General features: G+C 37.6%; 2 long non-coding RNA genes across 3 annotated transcripts in view; both read right to left on the minus strand.

The window, feature by feature from the left end:
- Positions 1 to 3,180: 3,180 nt before the first annotated feature.
- Positions 3,181 to 15,143, minus strand: LOC141583672 (uncharacterized). Of its 2 annotated transcripts, XR_012516431.1 has the most exons (5): positions 14,385 to 15,143; positions 12,031 to 12,260; positions 11,791 to 11,932; positions 8,026 to 8,129; positions 3,181 to 7,520 (listed from the first exon to the last, which is right to left on the minus strand). It is a non-coding gene; the product is annotated as an uncharacterized LOC141583672 (long non-coding RNA). The 2 variants fall into 2 exon arrangements; XR_012516430.1 differs by having other exon boundaries at positions 12,031 to 15,143.
- Positions 15,144 to 15,154: 11 nt separating this feature from the next.
- LOC141583671 (uncharacterized) overlaps positions 15,155 to 26,062 on the minus strand; it is a 44,261-nt gene continuing 33,353 nt past the window's right edge. Inside the window, exon 5 of the long non-coding RNA XR_012516429.1 lies at positions 15,155 to 15,563. This is a non-coding gene — a long non-coding RNA (uncharacterized LOC141583671). The remainder of the gene's footprint in view (positions 15,564 to 26,062) is intronic.

Here is a 26,062-nt window from a genome sequence, read left to right on the forward strand (position 1 = left end):
TAAACCTTCTGAGGTCCTTGTCAGAAGACAAGCCATGCTGTTGCTATGCTTGTACAGCCTGCAGAGCTGTAAGCCAAAATAAACCTCTTTTCTTTATAAGTTACCCAGCCTCAAGTATTCTTTTATAACACTGCAGAACAGACTAGCACAAGAACTCTGACTAATACACCACCCTACACACACACACACACACACACACACACACACACGAAACCAGCCTTATCTGATTACAAAGCCTTTTAAAATTACATGAAAAAGAAACATTAAATGCTCTAGTTTATCCCCCAGGCTGGATTAAATTTGCATAAACTGAAGACTGAACAATTGCTCCATTCTCCCCAGGGATAGGGACTTTTTTTAGATAATTAACAGATTGATGTCATTAAAAATATTTATGAAGAGTATTATTAACACAATTCTATATGTATGATGAAAATTAATCAAATGTTTTTAACTTACACGAAAAAGATGTTATTTTCTCTGCAGGTTAGTTATGGTCAAGCTCAAGGACATTGGAGTCTCAATGCACTCAGAGTAGTACCAGAATGCATGTTCAGATTTACTCTTAGACTCACAGAGTCTGTTTTTGCTGGTGAAGAACATGGATTGCATACAGATGAATTCACCTCTACAGCACAGAATTTAAATCAGGCAAGCAAGAAGCCAGCTAGTCTCCAAAATATATGTAAATCTGCCCCTAGAACAAACCTGCAGACTGACCAAATATTTTGGTTTTATCAAAACTCCAACATATCAAACATAACTTCAAATAAGGGTAATGTTAAAAGCAACTAATTTTGTCAAATTACCCTTGCATTTATTATAAAGAGTTCTGCTCTGTTCATCTCTTGTTAACACTTTCATTAGAGAAGAGTCGACATTCAGCAATATATTCATATTTAAAATGTTCAATTTAATACTGTTTGACATAAATCTGTACCTGTAAAACCTTCACCACAAGCAAGACGATGAACACATCCATCCCTCCAACAGCTTCCTTGAGATATTTTGTAATCTTTGCCTCCTGCCTGTCTGTGTTCCTCTCCCCACAGTCAACCATTGAGCTGCTTTCTGTTATTATGGATTAATTTACATTTTCCCAAGTTTTCTATAAATGAAATCATGCAATATATACTCTTTTTCATCTTATTCCATTCACTTAGTAAAATTTTGTAGTTGCATGTATTACAACATTCATATTACTGCACCTATCAGTGGTTCATTAATTTTTATTTCTGAATATTATTTCATTGTAAGAGTATACTACAATATTTCTAGCTATTCATCAGTTGATGGGTATTTATTTTCAACTTTTGCCTTTTACAAATGAAGCTGCTGTGAACTTCTGTGTGCAAGTCCTTACATGGAGATATGCTTTCTTTTTCGTAAATGTAGAGAAGAGGAGTGGCTAGGTCATATGTTAGGTGCATGCTTAACATTTTTTTTAAGAAACTGACGAGCTATTTATCAAAGGCGTGGGACCATTTCATATTCCCTCCAGAAAAGTTCCCATTACTACTCCACATCGTCACTAATACTTGGCATGATCTGGCATTGACTCTTCCATTACAAATGCAGTGGTATCTTTTGCTTTTAATTTATATTTCTCTAGTAACTCATGATGCCAAACATTTTTTTTCTTTTGCTTATTTTCCATTATTAGTTCTTCTTTAGTAAAGTGTCTGCTCAAACCTTTTGCCAATTTTTAATCGGGCTGTTGGTTTCCTACTGTTGAGTTCTGAAAGGTCTTTATGTGGATTTTGTTATCAGATACACATTTTGCAAATATATTTTATCTCAGTCTATAGATTATTTTTCAACCTTTTAATAATTTCCTTTAAAGAGAATATATTTTGATTCTGATGAAGTCAATTTGTTCTTTTATGGGTCATAGTTTCGGAGGAAATCTTTGCTTTACACAAGTCCAACAAAGATTTTCTCCTATTTATTTTCAGAAGTTTTCAGAAGCAGAGAAGTGACATAGTCTCTCTTGCTTTGAAGCGCTCATTCTACATGCTCAGCTGAGAAGAGACTGGAAGATAGAATGAAAGGAGAGAGATTGTTTAGGAGATCGTTACAGTAATCCAGACATGGGGAATACATGCTAAGATTGGCATATCAGAAATGGAGGGGGTGAGACGTGGTTAAATTCTGGATATATTTCATAGGTGTAGCCACATAATTTCAATATAGACTATATATGAAATGTGAAAAAAAGAGAAGAGTCAACTATGACTCTAAGTGTTTCACCTGAACTCCTAGAAAGACGTTCTTTTCATTTACTGAGATGACGAAGTTTTGTGCAAGGAGGGGATCTTCAGTGGGAATTGGGGAAGATTGGAAGTTCAGTTCTGGATTGGTTACTCATCCTAGTGAGAATGTCAAGTAGGCATTTGGACAAGGGAAGCCGAGTTCAGGGAGAGGTCTGGACTAGAGGGATACATTTGGAAGTTATTGGCATTTTGATGGAATTTAAGAACATGAAATTTGATGATATCATCATGAGTGTAAGTATACGTAGAGAATAGAAGAAGTAGCACAATTCCAGGACTGCACTGCCTCTTAGGTATATAAACGTGTATGTGTGTGTGTGTGCTAGTTTCTAACCAATTGCAGACTGATACTTCTGTAAAATAAAATAAAAGTGAATTACCAGAAAAGGAAAACAAAATAAAAATAAATACATACAAAATGCAAGCCCAAATTTGTATTACTATATTTAACAGACATGAAACCACATTTCAATAATACAATCAGGAAAAGCACAAAGTAGAAAAAATTATCAAAACTGCACATTGCTCATTGAAATTATGCATATAGGGGATTACCAACAGCACTGTATTTGTTATTTTTTATCCTTTTGAAATTATAGCTAAACAAAACATTAAGAATGAGACAGTGATTTCACATTTTCAAAATCTCTACACACATTTTGAACATTCACTCATATCAACAGTTAACCTTTTAAAGGGACAAATGAACTTGCTTTTTTCTTGGTAATTAAGTTAGATTGATGACAAGAGTACTTATTGAGGACAATGTAAACCTAAACTATTTCTATGTTTTTGTTTTACTGTTAATCATGGTAGAAGAGATGGGTATGGAAAAAAGGATTTTAAAGTGAATTCTTCAGGCTCAAGATAGTCATGTTTAACTTTTATGTAAAATGAAAGAAAGTTATATTTTCAGTATCCATCTTCATCAGCAGCTGCATTCAATGACACATCCCACAACATGTTAGTTGATTTAATTATATTTTTTCAGCTTTATTGAGGTATAATTGGCAAATAAAATTGTACATAAAGTGTACAACATAGTATTTAATGTAGCTATACATTGTAAAATGATTAATACAAGCAGGTTAACTAGTTAACACATTCATCACCTCACAGTCATCTTTGTGTGTGTGTGTGTGTCTGTGTGTGTGTGTGTGTGTATGTGTGTATGTGTGTGTGTGAACACTTAGGATCTCCTCTCAGTAAATTACAAGTATGTAAAACAGTACTATTAACTATAGTTGAGTTATTTATGTTTTATTGAAATTATTTTTTAATAAAAGACATGGATTCAGACTTTATGTACTTTTACTTGACTAATTTAAGTTAAAATATCACACACTAACTTATTTTGCATGCCCAGTACACAGCTCACATCACATGTGACTTTCTGTGAGTTCAACAATGCCCAAACTGGTCTGTACCTGACCAGAGCATCAACACTAGAAGCGTCTAAGTGGGACAGTGTGGATGCAGCAACACTGTCACCCTGCTCTAAATGTTCATTACTAAATAAGTACGCTCAATATCTGTTCTTGCCTTGTTGTGAGCTGAGAGCAAACAGTTGGTAGACCAGCATCAATTGGTCTATGATCATGCTTCAGCACTGGTTTAGTGAATAACTAACTGGCTGTTGCAGAACTCCAGACAGCACCAAGATATCTATGTGAATGTGCCCTCTGGTGTCAACTCACGCAGCATCTTAGCGTTCTAAGAATTCTAAGAACTAAGAAACTAAAATGTTTAGAGCTCAGGTTAATGAGAGCTCCATGAAGAAGAGTGACATAAAAAGGGATGAACCAACCAAGGAGACTATGGTGTTCTGGAAAGCACATAGTCTGCTAGGTCAAATGCTGCTGATAGGTCAAGTAGGAGGAGGCCCAGGAAATGACTTACAGATTTTATAACATGGTCATTGATGAGCTAATGGGAGATGTGTAGTCTGATTAGGAAGTTCCAAGAAAGACACATCAACCAAATCAGTGCCCAGCTGCATTCTCAAAGAGAAGCTCTTTGAATAGGCTCTAAGAGTTTTATGAGCCTTCATTGTTTTGACAATAGAGGAATTAAAGTCTTCCTTAAAGGTTGTAACACCTTACTTGAGGCGGGTAAGGTCACAGAGGGTGGATTCCTTAGGTAGAAGGACTGTTGAATTCCTAGACCACTCACCACCAGGTTCAGTTCTCACTCTCTGACTGCCCCATGCATCTAGGGTCTCAGCTGCCAAGATGCCACTGACTTGCATGTACCCTATTTGACTGATCTTGGTCTGAGCCTGTGAGAATGCTGTCTCCCCACTGTGTGCAGGAAGGAGCTTGGCACTTAGCTTGGCACCTTGGCACCTACCTAATTTATATCAATTACCATGACAAGAAAAATCATAAGTGGGTTTTTTTTTAAGAGTCTTGCTTTTTTGCCCTGGCTAGAGTGCAGTGGCATGATCTCAGCTCACTGTGATCCCCATCTCTTGGGCTAAAGCACTCCTCCTGACTCAGACTCCCAAGTACCTGGGACTACAGGTGTGCACTACCAAGCCCAGGTAATTTTTTGTATTTTTAGTAGAGATGGGGTTTCATCATGTTGGCCAGGCTGATCGCAAACCTCAGATAATCTGCCCACTTTGTACTGCAGAACTGCTGGGGTTACAGGAATGAGCCACCACACCTGGCCATAAGTGTGTTTCTGTTTTTGCTTTTAATAACTAGGATTAGGATAGCTCTTTATTTGTAATGAAATTCATTAGGAGAATATCTCTCTGAAATAGAAATGGTCCTGTAGAATCCAGATATCATAGTCCCAGCCCTCTCTCTAAATGCAAATCCTGTGGTTGGTGTCTTCCCCTAGTCTGTCTGTAAATAGTCATGGTCTCACTTCCTGATGCCTCATAATTTAAAAATCTCCACTTGCTGCCCTGACACTTAAAACAAATCAGGAAAACATCTCCCTGATTGAGTCAAGTCCTCCAGTTCATTTGAAACTCAGTGAAGGCCTTCAGAGGAGGGAGGGCCCAGGGGCTGGTGCTCTCCAGCATCCATTTCCAAAATGAGCTTTGAACAGCTTTATGGTGTTTCACCACCTCCCACAAGGAAGAAGTGAATTAGTAGGGCTGCTTGGTCAGGACTCAAGGGGCATTGCAGTATTTCCTTAAGAATTATTATTATTTTTTTAAGTCTTAGCTGAGGGGATATATAGAATAATTTTCAGAATAAAACTGATTGGCGCAGAAAGCTTTATGAGGGTGAGATATCCATCTGGGCTAAGTGCTTATGGGCCTCAGATGAGACCTCAGGAGAGGTCAGAGGGAGCTTCCATGGGGGTAGGGGCATGGTCCAGTGCTGCTGTTTCTTTCTTTTTTACCCAAGAAAGGTGTGTGTTGGACTCCACTGCCCTGCGAAGGGCCCTGACAGCCTGGGCAGTGGAGATGCCTCCTCTCTATCCTTTATGTAATTATGTGTGGCTACATGGTCTTGGTTATCTTGATATTTAAATGCTGAGTGATTTTCTCAAAACATTCACACTTCCCGAGGGATGAATGCGATTTCTGCTGTGTTTCAGACAGCAGTGTGTAAATGAGGTGAGAACTGCATGTAGGGGCCTGGGGCCGGTGGAGTTAGGGGACATTTGAGGACCCAGAAGCTAAAAGTCAAAAGCTCTTCTGATGAATTTAACTGTTTTAAGCCCCCAGTCATATTCACAACCTGAGCACATCCATTGGAAGAAGCTGAAGAGAGAATCAGAAGGGAATTCTGAGACAGGGTGAAGCTGGTACAAGCTCCTGGGGACACCTGAACAGCATTGAATGAGGGGAAGGAGGGCAGTCAAAATTCTTCATGCTGATCCCAAGGTCTAAACCCCACCTTTTTTGACATTTGAGCTATAAAATCTAGAGAAGACATCTCGTCTTTAGTAGGAAGTAAGAAACAGCCTTCCCAGAGGAAAGGAAGGAGGAATAAGACCTCAGGAGTCCTGAACCTGGACCCAGCCCAAATCTGCTGAAACTAGTGAAAAGGAGCCAGCTGGAGGTAGACTGTCAGAAACAAGATCCTGAAAGGACAGATGCATCCAGGAGGTTGCCAGAGAGTGAAGAGAGATATGTCCCTGCACAGCATTGTGCTAGGCACAGCTAAGTATGGAGGGATCGGCCACCAACTCAGGGTCCGGAACTGGAGGGGACTCCTGCGGCATGGAGACTGATGGTGGTGCAGGACTGGGGACTGGCCTTGAACCTAAATCAGAACCTAAATCTGCAGAACCAGAGTTCCAGGAAATCAGCCCACAGGGGCAGAGGTGGAGTGGATGGATAGGTGAGCGGGGAGTGAAGGGGTGTGAAGGGAACAGAGACACTCTACAGTATTCCATAATATTCCACGCAGCTCTAGTGGGAGAAACCCCTGTTACCCTAGCCTGGGAGCTCCCCTTGAAGAGCCCAAGGAATCCTAGCAGGAGGAGCTTCAAAAAGAGCAAGTCTGCTTGGCTCAGAGCTCATGATCAGATCTGTGTTTGCATTACAGGGGCCAACCCACTCTGGGAAATCAAAATGCCTTCCAATGGAATCTTTCCAAGGTTCCTTCTAGTTTGCCCACATAAATCTATTTGGGGGTTTTCACTGGGAAACAGTTACCACCACCCGCTGGTGACTTCATGATTTCCTTCCTATTCTGATGCTTTGTGATTCTATTTAAAATTCCTTTGTAAATAAACTTAGGTGATAGGACAAATATGTTTTATTATGTTTTCCCAAGTAGGTACCCACTGTTCATTTGATGGACATTTACTGAGCAATTGTTCAGCACCAGGCTTGATACTGAAAGCAGTGGTGACTGAGACTGTGACCACCCGTGAATTATTTCATCAAGTGCAAGAGAGAGAAGCAGATACCAGGGAGGCTTTCCACACACAGCAAGGTAATCACAATGTTAGAGGGAGGTATGTGGTTCTGTGTACCCTGCAGAGGATGAACTGCACTGGAGAAAGGTGAGCATGAGGGAATGATACTCAGAGGAGCAGGTCAAGGAGTTGGATCTGGAAGCCAGACTGAGATTTCACCAGGTGCTGAGTCAGGTTGTGGTCGGGAAGAACACAGGGGCTCGGAAAAAAATTTGTGCACAGGGATTGGCATTCGCAGAGTAATGTTGGCCTCAGATGTTGATATTTACTTGTGCAAATCCGTGAAGAGTAACCACTTTGGACTTGGACTGACCAATCACCAGGTGCCCAGAAACCAGTCTTCCAGTTCTGCAGAAACTATAGAACAGGGGCAGACAAAAGAAGAAATGGATGACAACTACTAGGTATCTACCAGGTGGAGAACTCTCCTGTCTTATCACTGCTGGGACTCCAGGCTCTGAACCCCCTTCAGGGCCGTGGAGACTAGACAAGTGGAAATAACCAAAGACATCAAAAGCAGAGATGTTTTCAAACTGAGGCAAATTGTAGATTGATGATATTACAGGGGATTGAGGTTGCTACATAACTTTTGGCAAATCTGTAATAGGAAAATAGAACTCTTGTGGACTGGTAAGATGGGGAAGTAAAAAAATAATAACATTTGCTTTCTTGCAAACCACAGAGCAAACAGCTGAGCGTGGAAGGGCTGGCAGGAAACGTGGTTGGAAATACAAGCAAAAGACAGATTAAGGCTGTGCATGCTATGTTAGGGAGCACGGACTTAACTCTGCATGCCTGAGAGCTTTTCAAGAATTTTAAGCAGGAAATTGGCATTACCACATTTGTGTTTCAGAAAGATTACCTTGGCTTCAGTGCAGTTGGAAGGATATGAGGGCAAAGGCTGGAATCAGTGAAATGAGACATCCAAGTGTTGTTCATATAATCCAGGCAAGAGATTTCTGATAGCTAAAATAAATCACAGGGACATTTGAAGGTAAATTTTGGTGCCTGATGGGATGTTTGAGGTGAGCTTGAAGGGGTTATAGGTGACTGATGTTTTGGGCTGGGCAGCTGGATGCAGGCTGGTATCTGTTATTCACTGAGTTATGGAATGCAAGAGGAGAAGCAGGTTGATGTAGGGCAATGTGGAGATGGCTGAATCCAGGCCAGACATGCTGATTTGAGATGCCCCTGGTGTATGCAGGTTGGGAGATCTAGATGTTCAGTACAGAGGTGGTCATGTGGCTCTTGCTCAGATGGGAAATGGGGGCTGGAGACAGAGATTTGGGAGACATTAAGTGATAGGAGTGGTGAGAATGCCAAGTGAGGAGGAAGTCACACAGAACATCCTTGTGAGACCAACAGCAGGGAAGAACCTGAAACAGGTGGTGCCAGGAGTCAAGGAAGGAGCCAATTTTGTAACTACTGGTGTGGTTTAAAAGTACCAAGGACAGCAGCACGTGCAAGAAGGTGAAAGAAAAGTCTTTGGGCAATTCCGAGGTTATTGCTGACCTTGGTATGAACTGTTATAACCAGACTGGGAGGACTTGAAAGCTGCATTAAAGTTAACTAGAGAGTGAACAGGAAGAGAGGGGGTGACAGTGAGGGAAGAGAAGAGATGGAGCCGTGCCTTGTGCAGGTGCTGAATTGCAGAAGAAATTGGGAAACCTGTCTTATTTTTTTTTTTTAAGACAGAAGAGATTTGTGTATGTTATCAGCTGTGTATATTATAATATTTGTGTATTTAATCAGATGTAAATTTGTATATTAACTTGGATCTAGTCAAGTCTTCCAGAAGCACATTCCAGAGCACAGACAGGGACTCTTCACATGAGGGAGGAGAAAGAGAAGGATGGCCGTGAGCACTTGCAGATGAGTTTAACAGGGTAGGAGGCAAAGGCTGAGGGATGCCTAGCCTGATTTCCTCTACTTTCTAGATTAGTCAAAAGTTCAAATAAGTGTCTTCCATTTCCCATGAATTTGTATTCTAATCTTAGAAAACATGTATCACAAAATATCACAAATGCCTTTGCACTTTATTTTATATAGTACCTGATTGCACCTGAGGAGTCCTTATCAAGAACAGCAGGTTGGTGAGAATAAGTAAAATAAATATATCTAGTAATTGGTGAAAGCAGAGCTCCATATTCTAATAGCAACCCAAACCAAACATACACATGCCTGTGCACACACACAACTCTAAGACACTGGAGAAACTATAAAAGTTACACTCAAATTTTAAGAACTATTGATCCCTACCCAAAATAAATCTGATCAAATCAATGTAGCACCCAATCCAGCTGGACCTCACCAATAGCTTCCAAAACTTCTTCCTTAGCAAGGAATCAGTAATAATTATAATGATAATTAGTAGAAGGATGATAAGAAGAAAGCCCAGGAGAGCTTCTTTTATGAGAAACTATGTCTTTTCTATTTTCTTATTCCAGAGACCACCCAAAATGTATGTATTTTAGAATGTTTGTTCACTAAAAAATGAATTATTTATAAAAATGATTTTTCAATAACTGCCAAGATATGTGAAGAGTAGCCACAGAGATTTTTAGAAGCATTAAAAGGTAGATAAAGCAAATTGGAATCGGGGGAGAGTTAACAGGAACTGCGGAGCTTAGGGCATTGCGACAGGCTGAGTGAGATTGTACCACGCACTAAGTTCTGATGACTAAGAGGTGGCTTTGCTCCTTATTAACTTGGTTCTATGTTTGGCTCCTCATTCTCTTTTTTTTTTATTGTACTTTAGGTTCTGGGGTACATGTCCAGATCATGCAGGACTCATTCTTTAGGAACTCTGGGGCTCTGAGTGTTTCTCAGGTATCAGAGATGATCCCTTACATGAGTGATTTAGCCATCTTTACCTGAAAGTCTAAAGGATAATTCCTACCTCACAACATTCCTTGTGGCAATTCAGGTTGACTTCATCTTTAATCATAAGAATGCTGGAAGGGATGCAGATGGGTGTTCAATGAAGACAGATTAAGCTTATTAATTTGAGGAGTAGTTTATATTTTATGCTCAGGCAAAATAAAGATTAATTTTCATTATCTTTTGTTTTGATTATCTGTGGTGCTGAGCAAGACTTATTTGCAATGCATATTTTTTACTTAGAATATAAATTTCTCCTCTCAATCCTTATTTATTTACTTGTTTATTTCTTTTCATTTGACACATTAAAATTGTGTATATTTATTGTATACGACATCATGTTTTGAAATATATGTACATTGCGGAATAGTAATACAGAGCTAATTAACAATGCATCATCTCACATACTTATTTTTTGTGATAAAACACTTAAAATCTATTCTCTTGGTGCAATTATTCTTAAACTTAAAATGGATAAAGCAATAGACACCTTTTCAGGTGTTCTTCAAGGCTGTGGGTCAAAGACATTCTATTTCCCTTAGAACTATCTACCCCGATTATACAAGCGGCCTCCCTACAGTCAAGACACATAGACGGTCACATTCTAATGGCCAAGGTTGGCTAGACTTTGCACAGACACCTAACACTACCTACAGAGATCCCAGTCCCTTTTTAAGCATTTAGAATTTTGGCTATAGATTTCTTTATATATACATATATATAATTCTGGGGTACATGTGCAGCTCTTACAGGATTGTTACACAGGTATACACATACCAAGGTGGTTTGCTGCCTCCATCCCCCGTTACCTACCTTAGGTATTTCTTCTCATGTTATCCCTCCCCAATCTCCCCACTCTCTGCTATCCCTCCCCTAGCCCCTCACTCCCCAACAGACCCCAGTGTGTGATGTTCCCCTCCCTCTGTCCACGTGTTCTCTTTGTTCAACACCCACTTATGAGTGAGAACATGTGGTGTTTGATTTTATGTTCTTGTGTCAGTTTGCCGAGAATGACAGTTTCCAGATTCATCCATGTCCCTGCAAAGGACATGAACTCATCCCTCTTTATGACTGCATAGTATTCCATGGTGTATATGTGCCACATTTTCTTTATCCAGTCTATCATTGATGGGCATTTGGGTTGGTTCCAAGTCTTTGCTATTGTAAACAGTGCCACAACGAATGTAAGTGTGCATGTGGCTAGAGATTTCAATCACAGCACAGCCTGATGTCTGGAACTTAAAAGCTATAAAACTACAAAGCTGTGGGGCAGATGTCTCCTGCCACCTTCACTGAGTCAGGAAAGTCAGTCAACAGAAGCAGAGAAAAGCAGGCATAAAAGAAAGGGAAAGCACTTCTTCACTCTCACCTACTCAATTTCCTAGTTCCACAGGGTCATGACTCCTTTTTATTCAGCAAGCTTTTAACTGTCACACCCTCAAAAAATATAGATAAAGTTGCTTCAGCCCCACTCAGCCACCCAATGTGGTCTCACGATGCCTGACACACATCCTGTTCTTAGATGCAGTGGAAATTCCCTTAATCTCATTGCCTCACAATAGGTGCAATATAAACCAAAATGAACTTTATTCTGAGAAGGAAAGGGAGCCTTACAACTTTTGTCAGAATATATTTTTGCAATGAAATTACTTTAAACTTTTGACAAAATTCAATTTAGGCATAAAACTTGTTGGTGCAAAGTCACCTGCAGGTTTTTTTTATCATAGGTAATAGAACCCTCACTTACCTGAACTGTTAACCTGTAGTGTGAGTCAATCAATGGATTCAGTTGCCAAAATCAAGTCTGTCAACTTATCGTCACTGTTTAGTGACACTGTCAGCCAAATGCACATATTCCCTTCATTTGGAGAATCAGTATTCCAGAGATGCTGTCCAATTAAAAAAAATTTTTTTTAGTTACTCCAGGCTGCTATAACAGAATGTCATAGACTGGGTGGCTTAAAAATAACAAAAATTTATTTCTCACAGTTTTAAAGACTGGGAAGTGCAAGATTAAGGAGCTGGCAGATTCATTGTCTGGTATGGGTCAACTTCTTTGTTAATAGATGGTCATTTTTTTGCTGTGCCTTCCATGGTGGAAGGGATGAAGAAGCTATTTGCAGTCTTTCTTCTGTAAAGACCTTAATCCCATTCACAAGGGCCTCGTCTTCATGACCTAGTCGCCTCCAAAAGGCCCTATCTTCAAATATCTCCACACTGAGGATTAGATTTCAACATAAGAATTTTAAGTAGACATAAACCTTCAGTTTATAGCAAGATTCTTAATGCACTACAAATGCATACTATGTGGTTTATAAAATTCAAGGAAATAACATTCCATGAGACCATTGTGAACCCTTCCAGAAATGGCAAGTCTGTTACTTCATCAAACAGCTAATTTTCTTAAGTGACACAACACCTGCCTTCCAATAACATTTTTTAATTAATAATTCCAGAAACAATAAACAATAAAAACCATATGTTCTTAAGAATTTAAGGTTGAATAGTCCATCAAAAGTATTTCTGGGGTAAATTCCAAAAATAGTAATTCCCACTGCATTGATTTAATGATCATTTGTGTAATTATGAATTCAATATATTTCCATCATAAGACTGCAAGCCCCATTAGAGCAGAAAGTCTGTCTGGATTGATAGATCTCATATCTCTCCTTAATGGTGCTGATACACAGCTGCCATCCAATAAATATTTGTTGGATGGTGAATGCATTAAGGAAATCAGTTTCTTACCCTTTGGCAGTCCCCATAAGTTACTTAAAGCAACAGGACTTCTTTTCTATGTATCAGAAGCCCATAAGAAATCAAGAAGGTAACATAAACCATTTGAATGTGGAATGATTCTGTTGGACAGCAGTGCAAAGCCACAGAAGTAAGGTCAATACCGGAAGTAAAAAGGCGGATTGCAAGTGCTCCAATAGAGAAGGCTATTCAATTTTACTGAAATCTAGTCTCCCAGATTCTACTAAACACTATCTCATTGTCTCATTTAATTATCACAGCAACTTAAAAGGTCAGTGTGATATGATCCATGGTGCTGTAGATATAAGAAAAAGTGTTTAAAGGACTTATTAATACATATCTTGCCCAATTTACTTGGTTTGTAAATGTTACTGTATGTATATAAAGCCAGGATTGTCAGCTTCTAATATTCTCACCTTTTTATGGCACCAGAGAAAAGTAATGGTTGTGAAAGAAAGTAATCAAGAAAGGCTTCTTGGCAACAGATGATTTGAGCAGGTTTGACGCAACATTGATTTACTGCTTATTGGATAGGAGGCAGTATTCTAAGGCCTCATAGTTTTTCACTAATTTAATTCTTGTCTGATGAAGCTCCATGAAATAAATGCTTTTATCACCTTTATTTTATATGCAGGGAAATTGAGGAATAAGCAGGATTGGTACCTTATCTTCAGATTACATAGCTAGAAAATCATGGATCTAAGATTTAAGCAGTTTTTACCAAAGCATGTGCTTTCAACCATGACATAACAGTCCCTTCAGTAAGAACGTATTAGCAGCTAGTTTACACAGACTCATCTGTTACACCAGGACAGCTTGGTCAATTTATATTTTAGTCATCTACAACCATTCAAACCCAAGTATGAAGGTAAGAGGATATTCTCTGAACAAATAAAAAAGTTGTAAGAGTTTGACTAGAGAATGCCAGTACCTCAGTCTTCTCCATGTTTTTGTCCGCTCCATCTGCCCAGAAGCTCCAGCCAAAAAATAGCTCTTGGTCATGGCATTCAACTTCTCTAATAAGTAAATTTTGTTCTAAATGTAATGACATTTACTTAGTCACAGACTTTCAAGAAAATGGCCTATTCCTCAGCAATGGGGACACTAACATCCTTTGGTTTCTTTCTAGAGTTGAGACTTTTCACTAAAATAAATCACAGCTGTTCCATAAGAGAAGAAACAATTGATGCCTCAACATCTCTTAGAAACATGAAACCTAAGCCAGTTAATAAAAGAGACTGTCAAGGGCAGAGGATGCAGAGAGCCCATTGCAACCTCAGCAGATTACACAGGCTGGAAGGATATGGCTGGGGAATGGGATAAGCCCCCTTTTCTCCTATGTACAACCACATTACTGTTATTCTGGTCCACAGGTTTTATAGAACATTAACTATCACCACTGGGACTCCAGAGCAAAGGAGAGGTACAATAACCAAGAGGTGGAAAAGCACTGGGGAGAAAAGTGGAATGCATTTAAAATCAGAAGAATAGATCCGGAATCAACGCTGCCACAGCCAGGCAGGTGACCTCGATCCCTACTTTACCTGCCAAATCCTTGTGCAGCTTTTGCCAGATCTTACTTACCAGACTTTCAGCACAGGAGTAAGTGGTGGTGTTCTTGTACTGGGAAAAAATAATCATTGTTGCATCTCATTCAGTGATATTAGCCGCCATTGATGGGCAATACCTAGTTCCATTAATTAAGGCATTAGACCTCCATGCATTCACTAGAGAAAGTAAAAAGAGAAACCTCCTTTCATCTGTTTTTTGGTTACTCAGTGGCATAGCATGGGCAGGAAAGACAGGATAGATGTTTTACTCTATCCATTCCTCTACTCGAGGTGCTGATGCCACCAAAATCCCTTATAAGGAGAACTTGATGACTCTTCCTTGTGCCCTCTTGTGTCTGCCATTTTGCTTTTCTGCCTAGGCCACAAAGTCATTTTCAGTCTTCTCCTTAGGCCACCCAAAGTATATTGGCTAAATCGTTTCTCAAATTTCTCCCATTTCCTATTGAATTCCTATGTTGTTATTAACATACACCTAGATCACAGCTCACTTACAGTGTTGCTGTTAGAAATAGAGACCACACAGCGTTTTTCCTATTCTTTCCATTTTAAGACATCATAGCATCATATTCATATGTCATTAAAAGTGAGAGAATGTGGAAGAATATAGTCTCTTGGTGCTCAAAATAAACAGGATTATGCTGGCTCTTTTTCTACCTCTTGTTGGTAGAACAATGGACAGGAAAACAGTGGATTCAATCTGGTCTCTGCATTTTGTTTGTCTAAAACAAAAAAAAAAACAGCAAGGTCTTTGTCTTTAAAATAAACATAATTTACTATTTTTTTTTTTTTTTTTTTTTTTTGAGACGGAGTTTCGCTCTTGTTACCCAGGCTGGAGTGCAATGGCGCGATCTCGGCTCACCGCAACCTCCGCCTCCTGGGTTCAGGCAATTCTCCTGCCTCAGCCTCCTAATTTACTATTTTTAATAAAACAGAATATATAGACAATGGGACTACCACCTGCACTCTGACAGAGCAGTTGTCTTGATGTTGGGATTGGCATTGCTGACCTGCCCAAGAGCCTCCTCTGACACTGCCACGAAGCCACCCTTAGTCTGGTGTCCATTGTCCATCATAGAGCTGAAAATGGTGAACTTGAGGGAAATGTTTTACATAAGTCCAGTGCATAATTCCAGCTCTACTGCATTCGGTGATTCAAAATTGCCACTGCCACTTAAAATCTTGGTATCATCATCTGTAAAATGACATAGCAACACACACTTTCAATGGTCTTATGAGGATTAAATGAGATAACATAAGTAGAAAACCATATATACTTCTCAAATACATACATATTTACCAAGAAATGCCATTAAATAGCAGCTATAAATACTTCTGGATTCCCAGCTTGTGGATAAAAAGCACAAATTTCAGAAATCAGGTAAAATGTTTACTTTCTATAGGTCTTTAAAATGCAATGCATATAATAATTATTCCCTTTTCCAAAACAGATTCTAAAATATCCCTTAAAGGCAACACTCACTGTACTGCAAGCATCTCCTACAGATGGTAAACTTCCTGAAGAGAGGCACTTTATTTGAGTTCTCAGCTGATGGTGCCTGGCATATACTAAATAATTAGCTTTGAAATGAATGGATCTAGCCTTAAGTGACAATACCATCAAGGTACCACTAAGTTATAGCATATGATTTGCATAAAATTACTTCCCTTAGAAAGTTGTAACATTCTAGGAGACAGTGTGAGAACATGCTCTGTTTTGCATGGATAACACATGTTTAGTTCTTAAATGATGTCAGTTGGTCCTCTGAGAGTGTTTTACAAATTTTATCTCCTCCTTCCACCCCTTGTGCCCAGCATACAAGAATTCAGCACTCTTCCAGCCTTCTTCAATAATTCAGTGTTTCACCTGTAATATGTCTAAGTAGAAGATCATAAAAATCTAGCTGATGATGTATCTTAACTCCCCAACTACTATGATAAAATTTGGAGCCAATTCATCTTGGTTTGGAGCCAGCTGGTTGTTTACCATGTCTCTTATCCAGTGAATTTATTAATAGCACCCTTTCACTCTCAAAAATGCCCCAGTTTGGTCATCCTAATGATAAGCTACTGAAGGGGCATGTCTTCTCTCTCACTGGTCTTCCTAAACACAAAATTTACTGTCAACTGATGTTTGTTGGTTGAAACAAGGATAGTGCTTTGCTAATCAGTCTAATAAAAGCAGGTGTTCTCGTCTTAAACATTTTTCCTCAGCTCTTCTCTGAATGAAGCATCTTCCCCAAAAGCCTTTATTTTGACGTATCCTTAATAATGCTTCTCTTGTCCTTAAATAATTAATGAGTTTAAAAATATCTGTCAGTGTAAACAGAGTGATACATGGAGTGGAGAAAAACAGTGAATATTTTGGCAGAACAAATAAAAGCTGCATTAGTAACTATATAAATCTCACCAATAGAGCTCATCTGCCTTTCACAGCAAGAGTTTTAACTTCCTTTGTCACCATAAAGGACTCATAAATCCATGCCACATGAGTGGCCCTACTGCTTTATCCAAGACTGACACTAACTTTCTTATGTGCATTAGTGCAATGGTCAACTTGTGCTGGGAGAGACCAGGTAGGTGACTGGGTGATGGTGACAGAGAAGAAAGAGCATAGAAAGATAGGGCAGAATCTGGGCAGGAAAGCTTTCTACATTAATTGGCTTTGTTGCAGTCACACAGAGGAAAGTATATTTCACATGCAAACATGTGCATGCATACACACACACACACACACACACACACACACACACACCCCTAATGCCCATTGGCCTGTTTTTGTTACTACTAAGGGGTTTAGAGGAATACCTTTCTCTGGCATAGCTGCTCCTTAAAAGAGTGTCAAGGAGAGAGTCAAGCAAGGGAAGAAATAATTGCAAGTAATTTCATTTTCACCACAAAGTTTAACCATGTTGGCTAAAACTCTTATATTCAAAGGACAAGAATATCATTTTTATCAACATAGCAAAATGTCTTCTCATATTGCCAAACATTAGTGGTTCCAAATTATGAGTAATTCCCGCCCCCATCTGCAAGGGAGTATTTAACCATATCTGGAGACACTTTTGAATACCATGATTACGGGGTGAGGGGGAGGGTGGCTATGGACATCTAGTAGTCAAAGACCAGAAATGATGCTAAGCATCCCATAGCGCTAAAGATAGGCCTCTATGACAAATAATTAATTGGCCTCAAATGTCAGCAGCATCACTGTTGAGAAATATTGGTCTCTTTGTTAATTAAAAAATATGGAATTACAGAGGAATCAATTTGCTTCTTCATTTAATAACTATTTACCAAAAAACTAAGCAGTATAGTGCTTGCTCTAGATTCTGAGACTGGAGATAAATATGACATCGTTCTGAAAGATCTGATTCTGGCAATTGGTGGCCTAGAGACCCTGAAAGCCTCCTGTAATATGATATTTGAAAATTCTCAATGGACTATTCTTAAATAATACATTTTTAAAAAATGAAATGAGGCTATAAGATTTTTTTTTTAAGGAATCCTGTTCAAGTCAAAAAGTCAGAATACTTGGAACAAGAAGTAGGCACATCTCAGCCACGTTTCGCCCTGAGGGTTAAGGGAAGTCTGTGTGCTGCAGCTCTGGTCTGCCAAGGGAAGGGGAGAACAATTTTGCCTTTTAAAGCCTATAGATGTTTTACATAGTCAGAAAATAAAATTTGAAAAAGAGAAGTAAATTCAAATCCTAAAACTGAAAACAAATAGAAACAATTGTAAATCTAGCATAGTAGTATATCAAACTAGTAACAAAACTTGCAAATAAAATATTTCAGGTTACTTTTGAAAACAAAACTGGGAACATTACATTCTAGGTGAAATATGTTTTGAGCCCAAATAACTAAAAAAACTTAAACAACAATCAGTAATTTTATTTTTGTTAGTAATAACATCATCATTTTCCAACTTAAAACCATTATATGTTTGCAAATCAAGTTTGACCAGGAAATAAAAATACATGTTGAAGAACATGGAAAATTAAACAGTATGTTAATTTACAAGGAATCAAATTTTCAGTATAAGAATAGAAATAAAGTATGAAATAAAAAGCCATTGTTTCTATTTGTTTTCAGCTTTAGGATTTGCATTTACTTCTCTTTTTAAAATTTTATCTTCTATGTAAAACATTATAATTATAGGCTTTTAAACACAAAATTGTTCCCCCCTTAGGATAAACTTAACTTTTGATTTTATAGGATGCATAATGTTTAACTTGAATTGGCAGTATCAGGATTTTTAAATACCTCTCTCTTAGCACTTTCCATTGGCCTACAAATCATAAAACCATGACATCCCAATAGCAATAAGAGCACAAATGTTATTTTATCAGAGCCCAGCACTAGTGCCATTGCTGGAGAAAAAAAAAAAAAACTCACTAGATAGAAGTAGAAATTAAATCACTAGAAATATGTGTGTGTTGTATACCCACAACTCCAGTGAAATAAATTTCAGTGGACTTAATCTGGTTAGAAGAGATAAATTATTAAATCACAAAATGTAAAGAAATAGAAATTTGAAATTAGCAAGACTAAAAAGAAGTGGATGTAAAAATTGATGAAGCTATATTAATATCAGACAAAATATACCATACAGTAAAAGTATTAATATGATTACAGAGGCTGTCTTCAAAATGATATAATTTTAATTCAATATGAGGATATAACAATTCTAGATTTTCATTTTATAAAATATTATAGCCTTAAAATGTATAAAGCAAAAATTGGTGTGACTATAAAAATAAATTACCTAGGGAATATACAACAAACCTCTTATTTTAGAACAATAAGCAGAAAAATACTATTGTAGATTTCAATATTTTTTATTACCTAATGGAAAAATGCAAACTATTTTACATTACTGCCCACCAACATTCATAAAAATGAACTAACACCTTAATTCTAGTAGATGACTTTGCAGATTCTTTTTTTTTTTTTTTTTTTTGAGACAGAGTCTTTATCAACAGGCGCCAGGCTGGAGTGCAATGGAGTGAGCTCAGCTCACTGCAACCTCTGCCTCCTGAGTTCAAGCAATGCTCTTGCCTCAGCTTCCCAAGTAGCTGTGACTACAGGCACGCACCACCACGCTCAGCTAATTTTTGTATTTTTTAGTAGAGATAGGGTTTCACCATGTTGGGCAGGATGGTCTCTATCTCTTGACCTTGTGATCCACCCGCCTCGGTCTCCCAAGTGCTGGAATTACAGGAGTGAGCCCCTGCGCCAGGTCGACTATGAAGACTTTCTTCATAGGTTACCATGTCATGTCACAATAAAGAGTTTTATATCTTGCTAATTAATCTAGAAGACATTTATTTGTCTTGCCTTATTGTACCAACTAGAACCTAGTACAAAGTGAATAGAAGTATTAAAGTGAATGTCTTTCCTTTATTTCAGTCTTATAGGATAACATTCAGACTTTCAACATGGAATGCGTATGATGTTAGTTACAGTTTACATAATTCCTCTTTATTTCTTTGAGGAAGTTCCTTCTTATTCCTACTTTAATGAGAGTTTTTAAAGTGAAAGGATACTGAATTTTGACAACTGCTTTTTCTGCACACATTGAGATGATTGTATTGATTCTATGCTTTAGTCTGTGGATAAGGGAAGTTGCATGAATTATTTTTTTAATGTTAAAACAACTTTGCATTCCTATGATAAACTCCTCTTAGTCATAATGTATTATCCTCTTTATATATATTTTTATTTTTAGTATTATTTTTAAAGAATACTAGAGATATTCGTGAAGGAAACTGTGCAGTTATTTTTCTCTGTAGTGACGTTGGCATTGGTAGCAGGGTAACACGGTTCTGAGAAAATAAGTCAGGATATATGAGCTTCTGTTTATTTTATGAAAGAATTTGTGTGAAATTGGTATATCTCCCTTCATGGATTCGCAGAATTATTAAATGTTCCTATCGAATTATTCTTGCATGAGGGTTGGAATTGTTCCTTCCGACTAATTTTTAAATTAATAGCATAAAGTGGTTCATCATATTCTCTTTTTATCTTTCTAATATCTATCTAATTTGCAAAACTGTCCTCCTGCTGGAATCTCTACCCTGCTTTTCATTTATTTTATTGGTTTTATAAAAGAATCAGGTTTTATTTTATTTTTTATTCAGTTCTTTGAATTTTTCTGTTAACTGAATAAAGGTATTTAAGTACGTAAATTTCCTCTGAGAAATTGGCCACAGCATGAATTCTTTAAATGAATACTATTTGTCATGAAGCCTTAATAAAAACATTTAACAAAGCATTAGGCTGATAATTTGATTGACAACATAAACAAATCTGTTCTTTTCTGATTGTTCAGTTCAGCAGTTCTTTCCGATCATTTGCATTTCTACTGTGTGCCAGGTATAGGCATTTACATTAAATAATTATAATAATAAGGTTACCATAACAAAACATTATCCATAGAGATCTCTTAAACTGATAGTCACTGAAGACCCTATATCTGATCGCTGCTTAACTCCTAAAGGCTTTGATTTCAAATTTGACACAAGACTAATTTTCACGTTTCCTATGGAGACTTGGAGCCTCCCTTTAAGCAGACCTAGGTTGAGTCCCTGAGTCTGCTTCAGTTTCTTCCACTTGCATCTTGTCTATGGTATTTTGACATTAGATCTTTAGCTGGCTTCTAAAATTTTCTGTTCTACTCCTGTCTTTACTACATTTTCCCTTAGTGAGATAGCCCTGTGTGTATAACTAGTGTGTTTAAAAAGCAAAGCAAAACAAAACAAAACACTGATTTCAAAGTTACCACCACATTTAACTAAACTTTGCTGAGTGATTGTCCCCAGAGCCTGCTGGAGGTTGTTTCTTTTCACATTGCTCCATATTCAAAGTTATAAAAATTCCACAGCTGAACCTAGCTCATCAAAGCCCTCATGCAGCGTAGATGGAATGCACAATTCAGTCTTAAAGCCCTGCTATATTTTGACCCAGTCTGTCAAGTATCTCCCAGATTTGCACTGTAAAAATACTACTCTCATCCTCTATTTATTTTCTCTTCTTTTAAATTTATAAAAATTATCCAGATATTTCTTTTAAAATAAATGTTATGTGAAAACATTTTATGACAGCATAATACTCCATCACGTAATTATATTTATTGAACAATTTTTGTACTGTTCAAGATTTTCTTCTTAATTTCCATGTAGGTGAATTTTGTTTGCCTTTGTGATTGGTACTCTGGAACATATTACCTTAGGTGAAGATTCTAGGTAAAATCATATAGACATTTTAAGGCTCAATCCATATCCATATTGTTAAATAGCTTTCTCAGAAGGTAACACCATTTATAAGAACAACAGTTGTATATGTTATATCCTTCTTTTTTGATTTTTAATTGGTGAGCTTTTTTGTCTCTTTTTTGTTTCTGTTAAACAGGTAAAAATAGTATCTTTCATTTAAATTTGCATATGTGGTAACTTACAATTTTTAAATTTTTAAATTTGTGCTTATTATCAATTTGTATTTAATCTTTCATAAATTACTCTCTGCAGTTTTTCAGTTTTAGTGTTTTTCTTATTGGCATATAAAATGCTTCACAAAAAACATATCAATCAGCATTTTATACGTAAAATCAATATTATTAATGTTTCAAGGTTTTAAATGTGAATCTAGTCAAATTTATCAGCCTTTGCTTCATGATTTGTCTTATTGTTTATATCCTTATAAAGTTTATTTTCTTCACAAGATCAATTAACTAAACATGTATACATTTTGTACTGGATGATTTCACTTTTCTCAACCACTTTAAACATTGAAAGTTTATTTTCTAATGCTTTAGAAAGTTTGAGTTTTTAAAGAATTTTCTCCTAAATCCAAATTTTTGACATAATTTGCTTAATAATTTTTACACCCTTATGTTCGTTATTTCATAAATAATGTGTCAAAATAGGTCACATAGAAAAAGTTTAATATACATTTAGTAGCATTTCCACATATATATCTGAACGAATAAATGAATAGTTTTATAGATTCATATTGATAGGTTTGCTATTATTTTCCAGAGTTTAATATTTCATAAAATTGAGGAATACTTTTCTTAAGCCTTTTCTCTGAAATCAGAGCTGAAAACTACAAGAGAAATTTATAGTAAGTGTTTTCTGTTCTCTAATTCCTTAAAAATAATTCCAAATATGAGAATTTAAATGAACAGTGCTTGTATTCTCTGTTTTTCATTTCCTATTAAGAACCTTTGCTAAATACATGCTAAAAATGGAATCATTATAGCCATTATGAGTTTATAAATTTAGCTTCTCCATGATTCCACTCATGTAGATACATAGTCGGAGATGTTTTTCTCTAGTAATCAAAACTAGTAGCAATGAATAAATCGCATTATGTAAGAGTCAAGTCTTTCTACCTTTGACCTTTACATAATGTGATTTATTCATTGCTACCAGTTTATAACCTCACTAGGGTTGAGGTTATATCTCTGAACCCATACCCTTCCATTCTGTCTTCTTACTGCTTTTGTCCTGATCTTTAAATCCAGACTCTGACTTGGTAATTTGAATTTGACCTCAATTTCTGGTTATTCTCTTTGCTGCTAGTGAGGGTCAACTTTAACCAAAAGTGGCCCAATACTCTGTGGTAAACTGATCTCCTTCCCCTACAAGCCAAGTATTTTCTCTAGACTAATCCCCCTAAAATCCTCATTAGAATGAGATTTTTGCCTTGAACAGAATCTCTTGTGAACAATAAAATAGCATTAAGATTGATTTGGTCAATATTTTAAATTAGAATGAGCTGCGAAGGAGCTCAATGCTGCCTTTGGTCTTCTCATTTTCATTCATCTTAAAAGAGATACATTTTATTAATTAAATTTGCTGTTCTAAATTGGATGACATTATAAACTAGAGAGAAAGGACCTAAAGAGAGAAATTGAAATGGATGGTGGTGATAAACAAAAAACACAAGATTCATCTCAGAAGAGAAAAAAGAAAGAAAGTTTTTCTGTTTTTGCTACAATACAAATAGAAAAAATGAAAGCAAAGAAGACCCAGAAACTGACACTGGTGAATGTACAATTCCTGTAGACAGACAAAGAAATTTGCAAACTACAATCTGGGAGGAAAAAGCTGAGCTGATTCCATCAAAATCCATAAAACAATGCTTGAACCTTTATTCGTCAAATACTGATACTTAGAAAATTGGACAGTTTATGTATAAGCAATTCAGGCAGTTGTATTAGATACGTGTGTTTTGCTCATGATCATTAGTCTGGGCTCCAGGAAATAGTATATCACTTTATCAATTACTATGGATTTGACTTGGGAAAAGTATTCAAATCCTCTGAACTATAAATGCCTTATGGTTACAAAGAGGATAATAATCATTTTCATTTAGCTGGGTTGTTTGAGAATTAGAAGAGAAAATGCATGTGAAAAACTTGACAACGTGTCTATTATTTATTAAGTATATGATACTTGTTAACAATTTTTAAGGTCTGATTTCAAAAATGATAACTGTAGGAGCAAGAAAAGGTTGAGGCTCAGGCCAGGCATAAAACTGTAAACCTAGCTAGTAATGGGGCCATGTCATAGGCAAAGAAGACTACATGAGTACGTCAGAAAAAGTGTCCTCTAGAAGCTCACTGTACAGAGAAAAGTCCAAGTAAGCATAGGGGGATGCTTTGATCCCAATAACAGAGAAGCACATTACGTGCAGTGAAACTCCAAGTGAAACAAGTCACTAAATCTGTATTGAGGCATTTACAAAGGCTTTGCAGAAGAAAAAGTATTAGAGGTGATGCTTCAAAGAGGAGGGAGAATTTTGACTGCTGTTTGGAGGTTCTAGCAGGGTAATTGCTAGGGGACATTCCCCAGTGCTCATCTATTGGGAAGTGTCACTCTCCTCGACCTAGTGCACAGCTTCTGGGGGGATGCACACGGAGCAGTGAGGCAGGAAGGGGACACCTGCCTCGCCAGCCAGGCCAGCTGAGTCAACCCTGGTTGTCAAAGTGTCACAGATATCACAACCAGATAACCCTCACATCTTGAGAGAAAATTTTTCAAGTAGAGGTTGGTACAGGAGTATCCTAAAGACTGAAACTAATGCTCATGAGGAGGAAGTTCCTAAAAAGCAGAGTGATTAGTTTTGTAACCAAAAGCAGGTTCAGTCACTTGCCACTTGCAGAATCCAAGTAACAAGAGTGAGGTCTAGTATAAAGACAGTGACTTTCATTTCAAAGCTAGCTTAAGGGAAGAAGTACAGGCTTCCTGCCTAAAGGGTACCCCTTCGCTTTTGGAGCAGAAAGTGGGCACTTCTAAAAGGTGGCGGGGGAAGACAGCAGGTTGTGTGGGGAATCCCTGTGCTAGCTTGGTACCTTATCTACCAGGCAGTTGAGGTGGCATCCTCGTGGGCAGAAATAGGTTGTAAAGGTGGCCAAGAACTCTCTACATGGAAGAGAGTTTCATAGCAGGATGCTGGGTTATAAATTAACGGTTTTCTCTGGAAGCAATCTTCTGGTGGGTGAGAGTTCTGTTCTAGAGCTTGTAAACACATTTAGATGGACTTTTCCTATAGGGAGTGTCTGGTGAAGGGGAGGTAGAAGGCTACAATTGCATTTCTAAAGTGCTAAGTAGAAAGTGGGGAACAGAGGGAAATAGAGAAAAGAGAAAATAATTTTAAAAAGTAACTCATTCTCTTTTTCTTTAAAAAAAATACGAGTACTTGGTTACGGCTTGATATATTTGAAATAGATTGAGGTAAAGCAAGGAGTGGAAAAGAAGAGGGGACTACAGTAATTCAGCTGAGAAAAAGATGAGTTTAGTTTGTGAATACCACTGAATGGCATGTTGAGGGTGTATACAGTACCCTGAAGACAATGGTGAATTGAAGGATATTAAGTTGGGGAAAGATGAGTCTTCAGGTTACAACCATGAAATGGGACAGCTGTGGCAGCATAGGTGAAATGGGTGTTTATCCTGGTTAAGACAATCCCCAAAGGAAGAAAACTTCCAGAAGAGACAGCTAAATGTTCAGTGAAGGGGCACACACAGTTCCCAGATCTATGCTCTGAAGAGGTGGGAAGGGAAGTACCAGCTATAGATCCTGCAGTCTGTTATGTTGGATGGAAACCCAAGAAGCTATCCAAATAAGAAGCCTCCCATTATAATAAATAGCTTATTCCCTGATCCAGTGGTCAGGAGAAGTGTGTATGGAGTCTTTCAAGGGCTCACAAAGCCAGGTCCTCTGTGAGTTAGGATGAAAGAGAGACGGTACTTCTGAAGCACCCTTGAGAGTTGAAAGGAGATGCTGAGAAGCGACTGAAAAGAAAAAAAACAGAGCCACTGAGAAGTCCTGCCTTCATCACCCAAAGGATAAGTTCTGTTCTTGAAAATGTCTGGGAAGCATGTATGGGGGAAGGAGAAACACATATAAAGAAATAAGTCTGGGGACTAACACTTCCAGGGCAAGGCAGGAAAATATACAATGTTTTTACAGACATAAAGCCTGAGATTGAAATCCAAATCCATTTGCAACTGTATGATCTTGCATATATTACTGAATTTTTTTAGTTTCACTTTCCTTATCTGTAACATGGTGATTATTGTATTTATGCTGCAAGACTATTATTACAAAGGAGATAACGTATGTCAAACATGTAGCACAATGATGGTGAATCACAGCCATACAAACACGGTAACTCTAGTAACTC

Source organism: Saimiri boliviensis, chromosome 1 (genome assembly GCF_048565385.1).
Source record: "Saimiri boliviensis isolate mSaiBol1 chromosome 1, mSaiBol1.pri, whole genome shotgun sequence".
Lineage (NCBI taxonomy): Eukaryota > Metazoa > Chordata > Mammalia > Primates > Cebidae > Saimiri > Saimiri boliviensis.